The sequence below is a fragment of the Mustelus asterias genome, unplaced genomic scaffold (genome assembly GCF_964213995.1).
Source record: "Mustelus asterias unplaced genomic scaffold, sMusAst1.hap1.1 HAP1_SCAFFOLD_264, whole genome shotgun sequence".
Lineage (NCBI taxonomy): Eukaryota > Metazoa > Chordata > Chondrichthyes > Carcharhiniformes > Triakidae > Mustelus > Mustelus asterias.
This window is the reverse complement of record NW_027590230.1, coordinates 552467-574900: the sequence shown is the minus strand read 5'-3', so window position 1 is coordinate 574900 and position 22434 is coordinate 552467.

The following is a 22434-nucleotide window of genomic DNA, read 5'->3' as shown; positions in this document are numbered from 1 at the left end:
AGATTAGAATGAGGGGAGATGTAATTTAAGTACATAATATATTAAACCGGATTGACAGGGTAGATGGAGAAATTCTGTTTCCTCTTTTGGGGCAATCTAGAACAAGAGGTCACAGTTTTAGGAATGGGGGTAGCATTAACAGCAGAAATAAGGAGAAATTACTTCTCTCAAAAGGTCGTGGATCTGTGGAATCACTACCCCAGAATACGAAGGAGAAGATAGATAGATTTTTAATTCGTCATGGATTGGAAGGCTTATGGAGAACGGGCAGGAAATCTAGATCAGGTCAGCCGTGATCGTATTGAATGGCGAGGCAGGCTTGAGAGGCTGAATTGACTACGTCTCCTCTTACTTCTTATGTAACCATTGATGCGGATGAAAAAAAAGTGATGTGAACTACAGCGATCACACTCACTTGTAAATTCCCAATGCATATTCACACTCGCCAAGGCGATTAACATCACACTTACATTTAGCTCTGTATCACATCAGGAAACATGGGGGCAGGGAAATTAGAGCTTCCTCAAATGGGTTCAATTACAGGAGGAGAGAGTAAGTTAGAGGTTTGGCACAGCTTGGCATTGGAATTCAGATGTTTAGGATGTACGCAGTTTGTTCCTAATGTTGGAGAAGTAAATAGCGCGGATGATCAAGAGGCCAGAGTGACGATACCGAGATATAGCTTTGATTACCTTACCGGCTTCATTGCATTCTATCCGTTTCCGTTCTACCAACTCTTCGAAGTTTATCTCAACATCCTCATGTACAAATGTCTTATGTCCTTGAAACTGTCATGTCTGTAAATCTGACACCAAGATATGATCAGGAGCAGATATTCCAGCCCCGTTAAGTCAGTTCTTCCAAGCAATTGTTCATCTGTGAATTCAATAACTCACAAGGCCGTTTTGATCCTGCATAAATATAGCTGCTTCGAACAAATGTCTTCCAATCTCAGCATTACTTCTAATAGTTCATCTCACGGAAACTGCTTTCAGCGGGAGAGAGCTTGTGCCTCTTAATGAAGAATTTTTATTTGAATAGTCAAAGACAAGTATTAACATTCTGGTTTGATTTTCGTCCCCCACGAGCAGTTCTTTGCTGCAGAGGTGGTGACATCGTGGGATATTGTCACTGGGCTATAACCCAGGGACGCAGGTTAATGCTCTGGGGACCCGGGTTCGAATCCGAACATGGCAGACGGTGCAATTAGAATTCAGTAACAAACTGGAGTTGAAAGTCCAGTGATGACCATGAAGCCACTGTCGATTTTTGTCAAAACCCGTCCATTTCACTTTAGGCAGGGAAATTGCCGTGCTTACCTGGCTTGGCCCAGATGTGACTTCAGACCCATAGCAACGTGGTTGACCCCAAAAAGCAGCCCTCTCAAATGACCTAATGACCCATTCATGCGAAGGGAAATAACTGCTGGCCCAGCCAGTGACACCCATGTCAACCTATCCTTTTCTCTGCGTTTCATGTAATCTAAAGGATGACATCAGTGGGTAAAGCAGGATATAGATCAGTTGGAGACTTGGCGGAGAGATGGCAGATGCAGTTTAATCCGGACAAATGTGAGGTAATGCATTTTGGAAGGTCTAATGCAGATAGGAAATATACAGTAAATGGCAGAACCCTTAAGAGTATTGATAGGCAAAGGGATCTGGGTATACAGGTGCACAGGTCACTGAAAGTGGCAATGCAGGAGGAGAAGGTAGTCAGAAAGCATAAGGCATGCTTGCCTTCATCGGCCGGGGTATTGAGTTTAAAAATTGGCAAGTCATGTTGCAGCTTTATAGAACCTTAGTTAGGCTGCACTTTGAATATAGTGTTCAATTCTGATCGCCACACTACCAGAAGGATGGAGAGGCTTTGGAGAGGGTACGGAAAAGATTTACCAGGATGTTGCCTGGTGTGGAGGGCATTAGCTATGAAGAGAGGTTGAAGAAACTTGGTTTGTTCTCACTGGAGCGATGGAGGTTGAGGGGAGACCGATAGAAGTCTGTAAGATTATGAGAGGCATGGACAGAGCGGATAGTCAGAAACCTTTTCCCAGAGTTGAAGAGTCAATTACTCGGGGGGCATACGTTTGAGGTTTATAGGCAAGATTTAAAGGAGATATATGAGGCAGGTATTTTACACAGAGAGTAGTGGGTGCCTGGAACTCCTTGCCGGGGGTGGTAGTGGAAGTGGATACAGTAGTGACTTTTAAAAGGCATCTGGAAAAATACATGAATAGGATGGGAATAGTGGGATATGGTCCGCGGAAGCGTAGCGGGGTTTGGATAAGTCGGGCAGCATGGTCGGTGCAGGCTTGGAGGGCCGAAGGGCCTGTTCCTGTGCTGTAATTTTCTTTTTCTCTGTTCTTTGTTAAATCTGGAGCACAGCACTTCTGAATTCCGAATGGAAGGGATTGCTTTATACACCGTCCACCCGTGTATTCCTTGCCGTCCAGGGAATGTTTATGCTGAGTCTCCCCTGACCATCCTCTAATACAAACTTGTTCTGCGAATGGAATGTTGCCAAGACATTCCAGAATTCTAAGAATACTCAAATAAGTCCGAAAAAGCAGATTATTGAACGAACGCAACGCATCGAACCGTGTGTATGCTGCAATCTAGATATGAACACCAGACCTTTTTAAGCTGTGTTGATTATTTTACACCTTTTTGCGCATTTTAATGACCAATTCTGGGAGGTCCCAGAGGATTGGAGAATAGCCAATGTTGTTCCTTTGTTTAAGAAGGGTAGCAGAATATTCCAGGTAATTACAGGCCGGTGAGTCTTACCTCAGTGGAAGCGAAATTATTGGACAGGATTCTTCGAGACAGGATTTATTCCCACTTGGAAATAAGTGGACGTATTAGTGAGAGGTAACATGGTTTTGTGAAAGGGGGTTGTGTCTCACGCACTTGATCGAGATTTTTGAAGAAGTGACGAAGATAATTGATGAGGGTAGGGCAGTCGATGTTGTCTACATGAACTTCAGTAAGGCTTTTGACAAGCTCCCTCATGGCAAACTGGTGCAGAAGGTGAAGTCGCATGGGATCCGAGGTGTGCTGACAAGGTGGATACAAAACTGGCTTGGTCGTAGAAGAAAAAGGGTAGCAGTGGAAGGGTGTGTTTCTGAATGGAGTGCTGTGACAAGTGGTGTTCCTCAGGGATCAGTGCTGGGACCTTTGCTGTTTGTAATATATATAAATGATTTGGAGGAAAATGTAACTGGTTTGATTCGTAAGTTTGCGCATGACACAAAAGTTGGTGGATTTGCGGATAGTGATGACGATCATCAGAGGATACAGCAGCATGTAGATCAGTTGTCGACTTAGGCGAAGAGATGGCAGATGGAGTTTAATCTGGACAAATGTGAGGTAATGCATTTTGGAAGGTCGAATACAGATAGGAAATATACAGTAAATGGCAGAACCCTGAAGAGTATTGATAGGCAAAGGGATCTGGGTGTACAGGTACACAGGTCACTGAAAGTGGCAATGTAGGTGGAGCAGGTAGTTAGAAGGCATATGGCATGCTTGACTTCATTGGCCGGGGTATTGAGTTTAAAAATTGGCAAGTCATGTTGCAGCATTATAGAACCTTAGTTAGGCTGCACTTAGAATATAGTGTTGAATTCGGTCGCCACACTACCAGAAGGATGGGGAGGCTTTGGAGAGGCTACAGAGTAGATTCACCAGGTTGCTGCCTGGTATGGAGGGCATTAGCTATGTGGAGAGGTTGGAGAATCTTGGCTTGTTCTCACTGGAACAACGGAGATTGAGGGGCGGCCTGATGGAAGTCTACAAGATTATGAGAAGCATGGAAAGAGTGGATAGTCAGAAGCTTTTTCCCAGGGTGGAAGAGTTAATTACTTGGGGGGCACTGGTTTAAGGTGCGAGGGGCAAGGTTTAAACGAGATGTCCGAGGCAGATTATTTACACATTTTGGTGCCTGGAACTCGTTGCAGGGGGAACGGATACGGTAGTGACTTTTAAGGGGCGTCTTGACAAATATATGAATAGGATGGGAATAGAGGCATATGGTCCCCGGTAAGCGGGTTTAGTTCGGTCGGGCAGCATTGTCGTTGCAGGCTTGGAGGGCCAAAGGGCCTGTTCCTGTGCTGTCATTTTCTTTGTTCTTTGTTCTTTGTTCAACTAAGCTGAACGCCTGAACTTCTTTGTGCTTCCACTTCTTCGAGCTTTTCTATATTTAGCGAAAGCTTTGCATTATCCATGTCTTTGTACGGAATCTATGCCTTCAGATTTCACTCAATTGGGATCAGAGTTTTTTTCAATTGGTGTGTCCTGGCGCCTCTTGAGGACCACAGAGGTATTGTAAAAGTGCCTCATGCATCAATGCCATCGTTCTTAACACTAAATCATAGAATGTCTACAGTACGGAAAGAGACCTTCTGATCCATTGTGTCTGCACAAACTCTCTGCCAACAATCAAACCAAGCTCCAACCCCGCACCTCGCGACCTCTGTGCTATCCCGAAATCCTGCACATTTGGCATGGATAATCCTCCTAACTAGCTGATCTTTGGACTCTAAGGGACAATTTCGCACGGACAATCCACCTATACTGCTCACCTTTGCACACAAAGGGACAATTATTTCGCACGGTCAATTCACATAACCTGGACAATGTTGGACACTAAGGGATAATTTAACATGGAGAATCCACCTAACCTGCTTATGTTTGGACACTAATGGACAATTTAGCATGGTGAATCCACCAAACCTGCACATCTTGGGACACGAAGCAATAATTTAGCATGACCAATTCACGTAACCCGCATATCTGTGGACACTGAAGGACAATTCATCAGGGTCAATTCACCTGAACCACATACCTTAGGACAATAAGGGGCAATTTCGTCTGTCCACTCCACCTAGCCGACACATCCTGGCGATCTAAGGGCCAATTTAGCATGGCCATTCTGCCTAACATGCACAATGTGGGATACGAGAACACAATTTAAGAAGGAGAATCCACCGATCCTACACATCTTTGGACACTAAGGGGCAATTGACCATGTCTAATCTAACTAATCTGCATATCTTTGGTCACTAAGGGGCAATGTAACATGGCCATTCCATTTCAACTGCATATCTTTGGACAATAAGGGGCAATTAAGCATGGCCAATCCACGTTATCTGCATTTCTTTGGACACTAAGGGACAATTTAAGATGGTCAATCGACCTAACCTATACATCTTTGGACAATAAGTAACAATTTAGCATGACTAATCCACCTAACCTACGCACTTTTGGACTTGAAAACATAACTAAGTCCGATCATTTACAATCAGTTTGATGAGCAAATTCCCGGCTTTGACTAACTTCAATGTGGATAATTCATTTTTGTTACCACATTTAAACATTTTATCTTCTGATATTTAAGCAATGCACCCGTGTTCTGCACTCTCCCATCGGAAATGACTGTTAACTTCATCTAACTTTCAATACTACAGTGGGATTAGTCAAACTGATCAGGTGACTTATCAGTCCTTTCAAAATCCTATATATAAACTTGAATATTTCTCTGATGGAAGTTTCGCCCACTGAACAGTACAACTTTGGGTGGAAAAGATTCTGAAACGGGCCAGAGGATTAGGGTTCTCCAAAATATGTCAAAGCCACATTAGAGTGACATATTCAATTTGGACATTTTCTTATCTCTAATCCCAGAGTGGCTATATATAATAATACAACTGTCGAAAACAGATCACCTTCCTATGTGCGAGAGTTCCAGTGTTTCTACAATACGCTTTTCAAGAATGACTTCATTGGCTGAAAGGCTTTTTGCAAATCCGTGGCGTTATAAAAAGTACTTTGGAAACACAAGTTTGTTATATGCAATTGCTACTCCCACCCTCCACAAATCTTTTGTGGAACTCCACCATATTCCTACTACATTACAAAGGGTGTCTGTGACCCTAGCACCTCCATGCACTCTGACGAGCATTGGTTCCTGGTCTGTGACACGATGGCTTCAAAATTATCATGGTTCCGTTCAAATCCTTATGGACCGTCCCTCCATATTAGGAAGTCATCCGATACCCTGTAACTGACTCACATTTCTGCTATTTCAATTCTGGTTTCTTGCACGTCTACAGTTAGTATCTCTTCTATATTGTCAGATGTTCCTTCAGACAGCGGGAATTACGCTTTATAATTTCCTCATCTTAAGTTCTAAGCTGAAGTTTATTTACTTGTGCAACAAGTAGGCTTATATTAATACTGCAATGAAGTTAGTGTGAAAATCCCCTAGTCACAACACTCCAGTGCCTGTTCGCGTACAATAAGGGAGAATGTAGCATGGCCAATGCAACTAACCAGCACGTCTTTCAGACTGTAGGAGGAAACCTGAGCACCCGGAGGAAACCCACGAAGATACGGGGAGAAAGAGTGGACTCTGGAAAAGCCGGGAATCAAATCTGGGTCCCTGGCGCTGTGCGCCAGCAGTGCTAACCACTGTGCCACATCTATATCTGTGTGTACTCATGTAATGTATCACTTAAATATGCGCACTTTGAATAATCTCACGCTATTATTCATTAAATTCTCCTCATGTCAGTCCGCTTCGAGTGGTGTCTGATGTCATGCCTGCGAATCAAATTTGCAACAATTTAATATGGTAAATGTTGTGGTGGCATGGCCTCTTTAATGGGGCGTTCAGCGAGGGCTACGTGATCCGTCCAGAAACTATCGAGAGGCAATGTGGGAAATCCACGAATCGGGTGCAAAGGCGCCCGCCCCGAGGGTGGGTGAGGAACCGCAGTTCGAGCCAGGGAGTAGAAGAAATTGGAGAGTGTGGCATTTCTTTAGACCATCGCGTGTACAGACATAAATATTGTTGATAATAAACTATTGACGACTTGAAACCACAAAACATCACCTTCAAAGTGCCATGTGAGTGTTATATTACGAAGGGATTTCTTAAAATCATGCAGCTTACAGCTTCAGCGATGTAATTGGGAGTTGAAGCTGTGGTAGTCAGGTGATAGGTCTTTTGGCTTCGTTTTGAGGGTGCTGTTTTGGAAGCAGTTCAGCAGCAAGCTAAGAAACAGTCTCTCTCGCGCTCGCTCCCTGTTCTTCTATTTGTTTGGTTCTGAAACTATTATCAATTAGCTGAAGAAGAGGCTTGTTGCCATCGTGCCTTAAAGAAGCTGTGTTTTGGGAAACAGATTCGATTACAACCTTTTCTGAGTTTCTTAACAAGAGATTTTCAGCATTCATTCCAGGGGACTGCATTCCTGTAACAAGTGGGCATTGAACCTAAGCTGTGTTGTGCTTATTTGTAAGGTTTTGTGACTTGGATGTGGCTTTGGTTGGAACACATTAGAGATATTCGTTAAGAGTTACACATTATCGTATTTGATGTGCTGCTTGTTTGTAATTTTTAAAAGTTCTTGCTAATTGTCTTACCAAAGTTTAATGAAGAATATTGTTAACATGTATACTGAGAAGAAAGAACACAGAAAATTACGGCCTGTTCCTGTGCTTTAATTTTCTTTGTTCTTTATAGACATGTCAACAATATTCTGAATTAAATTTTGTTTTTTGATAAAAGCCCAGATGAATTACACCAGGAGTGAAACCTCTCATTCCCATGCGAGCCAAATTCAACGTAAAACGTTACAGGTCAGGAGAACGTCATAGAACACGTTGAAGTATCCAACCTGAATTGTAACAAAAGTTATTACAAAAGTATCATTATGAATGTAAGTAAATGCTGTGTTGCAAAAAGCATTAAACCAGCATCGAAGCCACAGACTTGTTTTGTACATTTGCAGCAACACCGGCTGACAGGGAAGATAATCCTCGTGAAGTCATCGGCACTGCCCTTGATCAACTTGACGCACTGAGCCTCAAAGCCATATTGCAGCATCTAATAATATTCCGCGAACACAGTGAAGGTAAGCAGCAGTGTACATTTTTATTCAAAAAAAGTGTCAGAATTTTAATATAAGATATTGCGAGGTTATTCACTATTAACTAATTTCGTGAAACACTTGTGTTTTTGTTTTCTTGCATAAAAAGAGAGTGGGAAGTTAGGACAGCCGAATGAAATTCTGTGCAGAGAAATCGCGACAAAGCGCTGGGCGGGAATGAAAAGCTGGGAAATATTAAAATAATATTTAGCAGAATGCTCCTGAATATTTGCGATTAACGACATGCTTCAAAAGCATTCGTCTTTCCATTAGAGTTCCCGCAGTGCAGAAGGAGGCCACTTGGCCCATCGCATCTGCACCGACTCTCCGACAGAACATCTTAGCCCCCAACCCCCTTCATCGACTATATCCCCGCATTTACCACAGTCAATCCATCTAACCTGGACACCTTGGACACCAAGTGACAATTTAGCATGGTCAATGTATGCACATCTTTGGACCCTGAGGAATAATTTAGCATGGCCAACTCACCTGACACATTTATGGACACTAATGGACACCTTAAGACTGCCAATCCACATAATCGACACATCTTTGGACATTAAACGGCAATTTAGCATGGCTCATCCACTTACCTGATATATTTTTGGACCCTGAAGAATAATCTTGCATGGCCAACCCACTAAACTGATGTATTTTTATACGTTAAGGCACACTTTAGGACTGCCAATCCATCTAATCTCCAGATCTTTGGACAGTAATGAACAATTTAGCATGGTCAATCCACCTAACCGATATATCTTTGGACAATGAGGAATAATTTAAAATGGCCAACCCACCTAAATGACACATTTTCGGTCACTAAAGGACAATTTGGCATGGCCAATCCACCTAAACTGCTAACCATTGGACTGTGAAAGGAAACCAAAGCACCCGAAAGAAAGCCACGCAGACACGGGTTGAACGGGCAAATTCCACACAGACAGTGACCCAAGACTGGAGTCGAACCCGAGTCTCTGCCGCTGTGAGGCAGCTATGCTTACCGGTGTGTCATCCATGCCACCCCATGCGCAATATTCTAGCAAATTTAAATCAAACATAAACGAGATGAGACTTGAGAGGTTAGAAACCAAGAGAACATTTCCCTCGTGAGGAATCGGGTGTCAATTTCTATTAATGGGTGGTTGATATGAGGTTGAGGCCAGGAGGAAAAGTTTCGCTTCGGAGGTGCTGATTTTTGGTAACGGTCTTCCTCATGTTTTGAGGCTGTCATTGAATATTCCCAAGCCTATGATACACAGAATAGTGGATTACCCAGCAGTTGGGCATGATGGTGAACATGCAGTAATGTGTAATAGAAACTAGGATAAAATATGGTCAGAATAATACGAAGATGAGATGAATGGGATTGCACTCTCGAGGGGTTGCATGGCCGAGTCCTGTGTCATTGCGTTTTCTATTAGGCACTGAGAGATTTAAGGTCGTTAGCCCTAACCAATACTGAGATTAGGGAGATTTAATTTCCTTTCCTTTGCTGAAGAATTGAACAATAACTGCTTCAACTGGCACTAAATACATATTCGAAGTGTAAATGAATGGATCATTTGGGGGAACTTGCAGAAGATGGCAATGAATGGACCAAACGTTCCCCTTCATTTCTGCAACATCCTCCAATAACGTAATCTCGTCGATTCGCTCAAGAACTGCAGATGCAGAGAGAGGGATGTTCTGATTCAGTAACCATGATGTGGAGATGCCGGCGTTGGGCTGGGGTAAACACAGTAAGAAGTCTCACAAAACCAGGTTAAAGTCCAACAGTTTTATTTGGTAGCAAAAGCCACTCGCTTTTGGAGCGCTCGCTGCTCTTTCGTCAGGTGAGTGACGAAGGAGCAGTGCGCGATCCGAAAGCTAGTGGCTTTTGCAACCAAATAAACCTGTTGGACTTTTACCTGGTGTTGTGAGACTCCTTACTATGATTCGGCAAAACGAAGCTTTAGATAATCCACTTGAGCAATATTCTATCAGTTCAGGTATGGCAATGTTGGACAGCTGTATTATCGTTTGAGAAGAAAGCACATGTCCTTCAGAATATAATTTCAACTACCTTACAGAGTGTGTCATTTTTAAATTTAATTGAATGGCTTCATGTCTCCCACAGGTGCTCCAGTGCAGTTCACTGCATAATGCCTTACAGCTCCTGGCTGAAGATCACACCCACAGAGATCAATCCGGCATCATCCTTGCACTGAACAGCTCCCATTGAAAGCCTTGCTGAAAACTGCATTTGTGTTTCCTCCTCTGTGAGCATTCAGCTTTGAAGCTGACACACACACACACACAAAGTCTGTTCCAAATTCAAACTCGGTTTCATGTTTTTTTTTTGGATTACGAGTGAGAAACGTTTGCAGAAATAATGTGAACTCAAACCCCTTCTCTCTTCAAAGAAAATAAAATCATTTATCAAAGTACAAGACAATGATTCATGACAAAGAAGCAATCTTATCCTGCGGAAAATTAATAAGACTGTCGTCCATCACAGCCTGCAAACCCAAACACATCATTTTACCGATAACCCTGAACTCGACTCAGACCCGTCTGTTTCCAAAACAGCAATCCTAAATCTATTTGTCAAATCTAGACAGTGACAATCACACTGTATGGATTAAGTGGCTGGGACTTGGGAAAGATTTTTGGTTCAACACAGGAATTGTTTATCTTTTTTCACAAACTGGCTTCTGGCCTCAGTGCCACAGTTCTGCTGTGCCCTTTTGTGAAAAGGCTCTCTTTCCCTCTGCCTCTTCTGTAGGTGTGTACTGCTTCCTAACCACAACCCTATGACTCATAAAATATTTCGATTTCCATGAACATCCCCATAGTACTGCCCTGAAATGTAAAACAAAAAGATTTAACTTAACTCGCAGAATGCAAAATTTAAACTGACTGGAATCTACGGGTGGCACAATGATTAGCACTTCTGCTCCACTGGCTTGGAGCCAGGTTCGATTCCAGCCTCAGATGACTACCTGTGTTGAGTTTGTATGTTCTCTTCCTGCCCCAGGCTCCCGCCTGCATGTGTTTCCTCGGGTGCTCCCGTTTTCGCCCACAGTCCACAAATGTGTAGACTAGATGGATTGGCCATGGTAAATATTGCCCCGTACTGTCTAAAATGTGCAGGTTGTGCGTACTGGCTTTGGTAAATGATCCCTTCGTTTCAGGGGAACCAGCAGGGTAAATGTGAGTGGTTCGGGCCTCGGTGATGACTTTGTTTTAATTCATTCGTGGGACATGGGCGTCGCTGGCTGGCCAGCATTTCTTAATGTGGAGATGCCGGCGTTGGACTGGGGTGAACACAGTAAGAGTTTTAACAACACCAGGTTAAAGTCCAACAGGTTTATTTGGTCGCAAATAACATTAGCTTTCGGAGCGCTGCTCCTTCGTCAGATTGAGTGGAAATGTGCTCTCAAACAGGGCACAGAGACACAAAAATCAAGTTACAGAATACTGATTAGAATGTGAATCCCTACAGCCAGCCAGATCTTAAAGATACAGACAATGTGGGTGGAGGGACCATTACGCACAGGTTAAAGAGATGATGTGTATTGTCTCCAGACAGGACAGCCTGCAAGTCCAGGAGGCAAGCTGTGGGGGTTACTGATAATGTGACATAAATCCAACATCCCGGATGCTACGACAACAGATGAATGAACACCGCTCGACAATCACCAGGCAAGACTGTTCTCTTCCTGTGGGGGAGCACTTCAGCAGTCACGGGCATTCGGCCTCTGATCTTCAGGTAAACGTTCTCCAAGGCGGCCTTCACGACACACGACAGCGCAGAGTCGCTGAGCAGAAACTGATAGCCAAGTTCCGCACACATGAGGACGGCCTAAATCGAGATGTTGGATTTATGTCACATTATCAGTAATCCCCACAGCTTGCCTCCTGGACATGCAGGCTGTCCTGTCTGGAGACAATACACATCATCTCTTTAACCTGTGCTTAATGCTCCCTCCACCCACATTGTCTGTATCTTTCAGATCTGGCTGGCTGTATGGATACGCATTCTAATCAGTATTCTGTAACTTAATTTTTGTGTCTCTGTGCCCGGTTTGAGAGCACATTTCCACTCCATCTGACAAAGGAGCAGCGCTCCGAAAGCTAGTGGTATTTGTTACCAAATAAACCTGTTGGACTTTAACCTGTTGTTGTTAAAACTCTTACAGCATTTCTTACCCACTCCAGTCACCCTGGAACTGAGTGGCTTGCTAGCCCATTTTAGAGGGCAGTTGAGATTCAACCACGTGTATGCCAGGCCAGTACAGACGCAGATTTACTTCCCCAAATGACATTAGCGAACTAGATGTCAATTTTTTGTGTTGACAATCGACAATGATTTCATGACCATCAGTAGATTCTTAATTTCAGGTATCTTTATTGAATTTAGTTTCCACTATCTGTTGTAGCGGGAGTCCAACCCGCATCCCCGGAACATTAGTTGAGTTTTTGGGATTATTGTCTGGCGATATAACCGCTAGGCCACCGCCTCCCCAATCACCTTGTCAGTGAAGGGTAGATGGGCCGAAAGGCCTCTGTCTGCACTGTATGGATACTATAATTCCAGTTCAATATTTCGTGAGAGCTATCGATCACTACCTACTTTGTCTCCACTCAGTATCCTATCTCCTGGTCACGTTCCCTGTCCCATCATCAACGATATTTTTTGAATGGTGGCACAAGGGTACAGCAGCCGAATGGTTTGCTCCTGCTCCCACTTCACATGAATGTGTGTCTTACTGTCTGAAATAACCAATGATGGTTCTTTGTCAATTTTCCTTGCTGCACTACCTGTGACTGTTCATTGATGTTCCTGGAATGAGATCCAGAGAATCCCCTCCCAACAAGCCCATGCCTCACTATTCAGTTTTTCTCCTTCATGAAAATCCTTAGAATTCCATGACCAGTTTTCCACCATCGGTTCAATATCTTCATTTGGCAGCTTTCGTATTACATTGCATGAGCGAAGAATTTTGGAAAGTTTTATCTTTACATTAAGATGCTATACGAGTTAATTTTATTGGTGTTAACCGCTGTTCCACTCAACAGTTTACCCTCCCCAGCCTAACACCAACACCAATGTGGCACCTAACACCACTTTGGTTCTAATGTTGACCCGTTAACAATCCAGCTTGCATTCTTTATTTTATTCATTCGTGGGACATGGACGTTGCTGAACGGCCAGCATTAATTGCCCATCACGAGCTGCACTTCAACTGAATTACCTTCTCGGCCATTTCAGAAATCAGTTGAGAGTCCACCACATTGCGGTGGCTCTCGAGTCACATGCAAGCCAGACCGGGTAAGGACGGTAAAAACCCTTCTGTGAAGGACATCAGTGACATCAGCTGCTCTGACAGCATGTTTCTGCAGAGAATAGAGCGAACGTTTCAAGAATATACAAGAGAGAGTTCACAGTCTGAAATGATTGAACTCGATGGAAAGCCCATAAGGTTGTAAGATGCCCACCTTAAAGATGAGATGCTGCTCTTTCCAATTGTTTTTATTATTTCCTCCAACACTTTTGCTGTTTAATCAATTCACCCATTACTCTTCTAAACTACAGCGGGTACAAGCCGAGCCTGTCCAATCATTCCACATGAGGCTATATGCCCATAGCAGGCATTAGCCTGCCAAACCTTTTCTGAAATACCTTGTTTGCACCTTCCGTTAAATCAGTTACAAAAACTGTACAGATCACTCCCGATGCGTTTTCACGTGTACTCTGCACAAATCAATGTTAAACTCCATACCATTTGTTTAATTCGCTTTGCAATAAACTATAACATTCTATTTGCTTTCCCAGTCAGTCGCTTTATTTACACACTGGGCTTGTGTGGTTCATACAGGAAAACACTCAGATCCCTCGGCATATCAGAGTTCTGCATTCGCTGATAAGATATTTCTTTTTTTCTTCCTGTCAAAGTGGAAGATTTCACATGCTCATCGAACAGGCCTTTTTCCATTCTCAGAACGCATGTGTATTTTTTTGCTGAAATGAAGGAGGTTAAATTCACTTGTTTATTAAATGACAGCGCCTAATTTAATTCTCATGGGATCATTACTTGTCCCAGTTGAGCTTTCCCTCTTCTATTAATAAGGGAGCACCTTTATTGTTTTACACGCAGTGTCAGCAGCTGCATCATCTCCAGCACTAAGAGACATCAATCATTACATCGAAAGGGAGAAGATAGACCCGAATCGAAGAGCAATAATTTGTAATAGTACAGCAATGGAGCAGAATCTGAGAACCCTTGAGCGGACTGGTACAACAGTGAACAGGAGTTTCTCCTTTCTGCTTCACTATCTTTCTGAAAGATATGACCGTTTCTCATTAGCCAATCGGATCAGTGTTATATTTGATCTGATAGCGACGCTGTGCTATCCAATCCTCGCTGCTTTTGGTCTAACTGGTAAGTCTCTCCATCCGAAATTCATTTTGTCAGCTGCATGACACTCTCTTACTGATCCTGTTAAACGTTTGGAACCTGAACCGATTCTGTTCAGTTCCCTTTGCAACTTCTATTTCTGGCAAGGAACCAAACTGTTTTCAGCCTCCGTGAATCTCTTTGAACTTGAGATTTCATAGAAATCATAGAAACCCTACAGTGCAGAAACAGGCCATTCGGCCCATCGAGTCTGCACCGACCACAATCCCACCCAGGCCCTACCCCCATATCCCTACACATTTACCTGCTAATCCCTCTAACCTACACATCACAGGACACTAAGGGGCAATTTTAGCATAGCCAATCAACCTAACCTGCACATCTTTGGACTGTGGGAGGAAACCGGAGCACCCGGAGGAAACCCACACAGACACGAGGAGAATGTGCAAACTCAACGCAGACAGTGAACCAAGCCGGGAATCGAACCCAGGTCCCTGGAGCTGTGAAGCAGCAGTGCTAACCACTGTGCTACCGTGCCGCCCCTAAATCTTAGCCGTGTCCCATGCTGCCTCTTAACAACTCTGTGGAAAGCCCATCAGCATTCTGTAAAAGCCAATCAGCTGCATAAACCCTCATTTGTACCATTGCGAGCTGAAAAACTGGCCTTGTTAATGTTCTCCTCTTCACTTTAACAACATCAAATGTTCATATCTCACAGTCGTTATAAAACGTGGCTGCTTGCATTCTCAAGCACAACAAATCTCGTTCACATACCATTGTTATGCCCATGGATTGGCATCAGCTCCCGATCCGGCATCAACCCGATCTTTGATGGCCCCACATTTCCCTTTGGATGCTCAATGTGCTTTGACCGTGAACAATAATCCAGCTTGAAATCCAACTTGTGTCTTCTCACTCGGTGTTCCATCCAAACTCAGCACAGAATACTGCATTGCATTATTAACGTCTCACTGTCCGGCCTCAATCTTTAATCTGATTTTCATACATCAAGGTAACTCTATCCCTGTGCTCCAGATTAATTTTACCAGTTATATTGTCTGCCAATGTTACTCTCTTAAAAATGCATCACCCGCACTTCCCCGCATTGTCCTTCGCCTGCCATGTGCTTTTACTATCCACCAATTTGTCTATGTCCTTTTGAATTTCTAAACCGTCCTTCTCACAACTTGCAATCCCTCCTAGTTTTGTCATTTGCAAACTTTTGAACTGTTCCCACACACCAATATTTAGATTATTAATATAATGGAGTAAGGTCAAAGGTTCCAATATTGTCCCCTCGGTGAACTCCTCGGCAAACTTTCCTGCGGCTCGAGAAATGTCCATCAGGCATTGCTCTATTTTTCCGATCCCTCGGCTAATTATGCAACCACGTTGCTACTGTTCTTTTTTATTCTCTGTACTAAAACTTTTCTCACCTGTCTACTGTAGTACATTGTACCGAATGCTTTCCAAATGCCCAAGTGCACCACAGCAACAGCATTGACCACATGGACCATTTCTGTTGCCTCTTCGGAGAACTCCAGCAACTTAGTTAACACGGTTTCTACTTTAAATATTCATGCTGCTCTTGTTAATCAACATTCAATTCGTCATTTAACTAGGAATTGCACCAGGATTAATTGTTTCTGGAAGTTTTTGCACCGCTGAAGTTAAACTCACTGGTCTGTATTTGCTGGTCTCATCGATAAACCTGCTTTGCACAGGCGCATAACACCAGTAATTCCGCAGTCCTCTGGCACCGCCCTGAGTCCTGGGAAAAGTTTAGTATTATGGTCAACAGCTCTGAAATTTCCAGGTTCACATTTTTCTTCCGTGTACCAGTGAGGTCAGGAACCTACATATGTTCTAATCTGGTAGCTCCACAATCCATTACATTTTCATAATTTAACCCTCCCTCAGGTAAGTAACAGTAATTGTTTTCTACCCTATTTGTTTGCAAATATTTGACGTCAAGTATTCTCGGAATGAATTAAACAGGATAGTGTTTCTTCTTCTGCATCATTCCCCATCAAAAAAGATTTGTCACTTGACGTTCATTAGTGCGTTGTTGTGGAAACAAAGATCCAATAAATTGAGTGAAAATCACGGCGAGCAGATTCCATGCTGGATTTCACACGAGGCTGCTTGAACTGTGTCATTGTTTGGACTGCTTTTAACGCAATGACAAACAGCCATTCCATGTGATTTGAGTCACTTTTTCGAAAGTTGGTCTGTTCAGTTGTAACCACTGTTCTCAAATCCATGGCCCGGAAGACCGCAGGTCCAACATTCCCACTAAGCCTGGATCATCTCGGTTTAACGAGAGCGCAGGAGGACAGACGGGAGGTGCAGCAGACCGAGAGCTGCAGCAAATATGTTGCAAGATAAAGAGATATCAGTTCGGTGAGGCTGCAACACGAGATGAATTGACTGGCAAACAGCACATGTAGTGAGTGATAGACAGAGCCAAACAAACAGAGCAGATCTAAATGTTGCAGTCCTGAAGATCCAGTCCTGAATGGCGCTGGTCAAATCAATAACTTCGTGGCGGATGAGTCACCACCAGTATCAGCACATCAGTGCAAGATGAAAGGCTGCAGTGTGTTTAGGAAACTTCAACCAAAAGTGTGGATAAAACGTATCTGACTGCTCTTGAGGTCCCCAGTTTCACATATAATTTTCTTCAACCAATTAGATTCACTCCTTCTAACGAGGAGAAACGGCTGTCGCCACTGTAAACTCCGAAGACAGTGACAGGCAGTGACCTGCAGCACAATGGCTCAGTGGTTAGCTTTGCTGCCTCACAGCACCAGGGACATTGGGGCGATTCCGGCCTCGGGTCTCTGTGTGGAGTTTGCAGGCTCTCACTGTATTTGCGTGGGTTTCCTCCAGATGCTCCGGTTTCTTCACACAGTCCGAAAAACCTGATGGTTAGGTATTTTTGGCCATGCTAAATTCTCCCTCAGTGTACCCAAGAGGTGCCCGAGTGTGGCGACGAGGGGGATTTTCACAGTATCTTCAATGCAGTGTTCATGCAAGCCGACGTGTGAGACTAAAAAGTGTTAACTAAACTAGCATTCCATCAACATTCCATGATCCAGAACATATCACGGCCCGAGCAAATATGGCAGCTGGCATTTAGCTGGAAATCTGCCAACATACCCAGCTGCTTATGGTGAGAAAGGGAAGGACATATCAACCCCAGTCAATTAACACCCCTTCAGTCTAGTCCGGGTTATGATAAATGTAGCAGCAGGTGCTAAGACTATTGCTGCACAGCGGCAGTTATTCAGCATTTACCTGCTCACAGTCTTATAGTTTGTGTTCTGCAAGGCTAAATGAGCTGTTGAAGTCATTGCCTCCAAAAAATGGACTAAGCAGGTGAACTCAGGGGTGTGTTACCGTGACTACGGTTGACCTGATTTGGGATGGATGAACACCAGCAAAAGCAGAACTGAATTCAATGGAATTCAGGGAGAATGTTGCAGATCCGACATAACACAATATCTGATGGTTGGAAATGTTGGACCTCAGTCTTGTCAGACCAGGTACATTATTGCAGAAGGGCCTCAGAATTACCAACCTAACCCCAGCCAAGTGCAGCGGCTTCATCATTAACCATCCTCTCATCATGAAATCAGAACTGGGGATGTTGCCTGAAGATTTCATCATATTTAGTATCATTTCTTCCTCCATGGACACTGAAGAATTCCATTTATGAATACAGAAAAATCTGAACAATATCCAGGGTGAGCATGAAAATTTGAAAATATAATTCACACCACAGAACTGCTAGCTTGATGCCTCCTTCAAAAACAGCGAATTCAACCTTCACCCCCTCGGTATTCATTAGAATTTCCATCACTGAATCACTATCTAGATCTGCTGGGGTGGGGAGGGGGGATAGGGGGATTAACATCGACCAGAAACTGAGATGGATTAGCCAAATTATTACTGCGGAGAAACGAGCCAATCAGAGGTCACGTGTCCTGCCGATGATAATTCACCTGCTCAATCTCCAAAACCTGTCCAGCATCTACAAGGAACAATTCCGGACAATACAGTGTTAACCATCCGTTTGATGGATGTGTGCATCTTCACCAACACTCAGGAAGCTTGGCACCATCAGGACAGTTTCAATCCACTTGAGTGATAGGCAACACATTCAACACTGACTTTCTCCACCATGTCATACATTGGCAGCAGGATGCGCTGCTTTCCATTTAGAAAACACAGTGAACACCAACGACTCGTCCTACCCAAACTCGCACACACTCACTAACTCATCAAACAACTTCTAGGCATACTCTGTCACTCAGCTGCCACAAACACACTCATTCCCACGCCTCCGCCCCCAGTAACAATCACAGACCCATTACAATATAAAATTACACTCTCCAACCCCCCCCCCGCCCCACCAAATACATACACCCGCACACTCACTCTCTCTCTCACCCACACGCAATCACTCATCCCTGATTCAGACAGATGCACACGAACAATCCAGACACTCACACTCTCCCAGTTACAGCCACACTCAAACTTTCTCCGCAACTCACTCATTTCCCAATTCCAACACAAGAACAAGCCGAATTTCTCATTCCCACACAAACAAATACACACGAGCCGCCTCGCTCACACTTTGACAGAGACACACAAACAATGGCAAAACACCAAGTCTATTTCCCTCTCGCACTCACACAAATACGCATACACTCCCAATTCCACATGCAAGCGAACTTTCACAAACACACTCAATCATTCTCTTGTCTGCTTCCCACGCTCACAGCCACAAACATTTTATCTCTTGCACACCTTTCTCTCACACATACAATCATGCTCACTTTCACATTCCCACAATCACTCACCCACATTCGCCTCATGCTCTGCCCCGTCTCTCTGATACAATATAAACATGCACACATACATACACACACACACACAGACACACACACGCACACACACATGCACATGCAGACACACACAGACACATACACAAACACACACATACACACACCCACACATGCACACACACAGATACACACATACACACGCAGTTTCTATTCTTTTGTTCAGGTGGAATATTAGCAAACAACAGTGAAAGAAGGAATGATGCTGAACAGCTCAAGAAATTTTTAATCAAAGTGTTTACTTTGTTCAATGCCCGTTGTCTGCCTTACTGTTTATTTCATTCTCTTGCAGCGAACTTACTTACTGGGTTGATACTAACCCGTGGAAGATGTGGTCTCTCCAAATGTGTCACTTGCTACCTGGTGGCCATGGCAACAGCAGATCTGTTTGTCATTATCTTCGACGTGATTTTGAAACAGATTCCACGTGTTAATGTTTTACATTTCTTTTATTTGCTGCGCTCTCTCAAAGTGTGCAATATCCACACTGCATTTCTTCAAACAGCCACGGACTGTTCTGTCTGGTTCGCCGTGACTTTCACCTTTGATAGATTTGTGGCCATATGTTGCAGAAAGCTGAAAAGGAAACACTGCACGGTGAAATCGGCTGCGGTGACTCTGGGAACAGTCACTGGGTTGAGCTGTTTAAAAAACATGTTCTGGTGTTTTACGTTCACAGGTTCATATGCGTTTACAAAAGGACTCTCGTTTTGTAGACTTACAGGTGACTTTATAACCTCCCCTATTTGGGGATCAATCGAATTGCTGCAATATATTTTAACTCCTTGTATTCCATTTGTCCTGATTATAATGCTCAATGCCTTCACCGTCAGAAACATTTTAGTGACCAGCAGAGCCCGCAGGAGACTCCGGGCACAGAGCATTGAGAAGACTCACTTTGATCCAGAAATGGAGAATCGAAGGAAATCCATTATTTTACTGTTTGCTATATCAGCGAATTTTATTCTGTTATGGGCATTGTTGGTGTTTTCTTCTGTACAGATACGCATGACATTTCTCCAGATTACGGATATTGCTGTGGGCTATTTTATCATACAATTGGGCACCATGTTTCAACTTCTTAGTTGCTGCACAAACACTTGCATTTATGCAATAACACAGACAAAGTTCAGGCAGCAGGTGAAAACTATGCTGAAATACCCCTTCAGTAGAATTGTGAAATGTATCCAATGACTCGAATAGATGAATAATTGAAATTTCCCATGAACTCAATATCTAATTTTACTTGTGAATGGAGCAATTATTTTAAGTTGTTGACAGCGTGTGGTTGGTTTATGTCGCTGGCCATGTGCAGCAACTATCCCTGCACTAATAGAACATGTGGTGCTCCTTAATGTATGATATGAAAGGTTGGGGGGGAATGGGAGGGGAATGACAGATCGGGGGGGGGGGGGCGGTTAGATGCAGAGCCAGTCATATGGCAACAGAACTGGCTGAAGAATATCTCTATTGTAATAGAGATGGAATGCAGGCAAAATGATGGTAGCAGAGCAGGGCGGAGGATTGTCGCTAATCAAACAAAGCATGGAAGGTGCCAGCACTGTGCTGGCAGAGCATGGGTCAGAGCACCATGTGTTTTCAGAGAGTAGGGATGGGACCTGTCTCTATGGTAACATGTTGATGAGTATCTGTATTGGGACACGTTTGGAATGATGTTAATCTCTGAGTAACACAATACAAATTGTGCTGCCATTGTGGTGAAACGTGCAGCCGTGGGATATGTTTTTAGTAGCAGCGATGTGGTGTGGCAGTTTTCAGCTAGAATTGGAGGATCTGCTTATGTTGGTATGCGTTAACAATATTTCAGAATCTATGTTAGATTTTGTGTCCAATAGATTCAGGGGCCCCATTAGTTTCAGGCTCTTTGTCAGTATAAAGTTCTCTTTCATTTGCAGCAACATGAATTGCAGTCTCACCGAAGCGCCCCCATTTCAGTCCCCTCCCCCTTCAATCACTGCAAATCACAAACACTTTTAGAACAGTACAATTGCATCTAATGGGAACTCTCTGCTTGGACATTGTCATGTGAGTGTACATTAAAGCAATGTAAATGCCGCGCAGCTTACAGCTTGAGCGATGTCATTGGGGGGGCTGCAGCTAAGCTGTGGCAGTCAGGTGATAGGGTTTGTTTCCTTTGGGCTTTCAGTTATGTTTTTGGAAACAGTTTATCTGCAAGCTAAGAAGCAGACTGATTTTCTCCCTGTTTTTGTTTCTATTTGTTTGGTTCTCCCTTAAAGGATCTGTGTTTTGGGAAAATAGATCCGACTTGAATTGAGGCCTAGACACACAGGCCTTGAATTGAGGTCCAGTCAGAAAGGCTGCATTATACCTCAGGTACAAATAATAAATCCCTCTTCCCCCCCCGCCCCACACCCTCCCCCACTCCTGGTGAAACTCAACAATCCTTTCCATCCACAAATCCCAGCGCCCTGTCTAAAAACACAAGCAGGACTCTGGGATGGAGAACAGGCCTTTCCCCAGGCTCAGGAATCTGAATTTCGGCTCCCTTTCCCTCCTGAGTGCTTCGCCGTGAGAGAGGCAGACTGAGAATGTGACAAACAGAAACTCAGTAAAAGTGGATTGAAGCGCTGCCCTGGGCTCTCACACAGCACCGTGACATTACTGAGAGTAAAACATAGGCACTGTCCAATTGGCCAATTAAACCGGGTCCCAATCGCAGCCTTTTTCATTCTGGGCCCTTGTGAGAACTCGATCGAAACATCCTCTCTGCAGCTCTATCTCACCCTGTTCCTCGCTGTATCCCACCCTACCTTCCCTCAATCTTTTATGTTTAAAATGTGGACGCTGTTGTAGTGTGAGGAATATGGGGCGGGGAGGAGACACAGAGCATGAGTGCACAGCAAGATCCCCCCCCACACACACAGAGTCTGAACATGTCCAGATACAATGTGATACTTAAGTATGGATTTCGGTAAAGCGAGTGGGCAATGAGGGGCCACACCTCTCCGTCACTCTCCCTCCCTCCACCCCGCTTCCTTCCACCCCTCCCCAATTAAAATAATGACAAGTCACTACAGGTTTGGTGCTGTCCATATATTTGGCATGAACATGGAACGTTCCACTTCGAGCATAGTCACTCCTCTCTGTTGCCCCGCCTCAACCCCCTCACTTCCCCATCAATCCCTCCCTTTCTCCCCTTCAGCCCCCC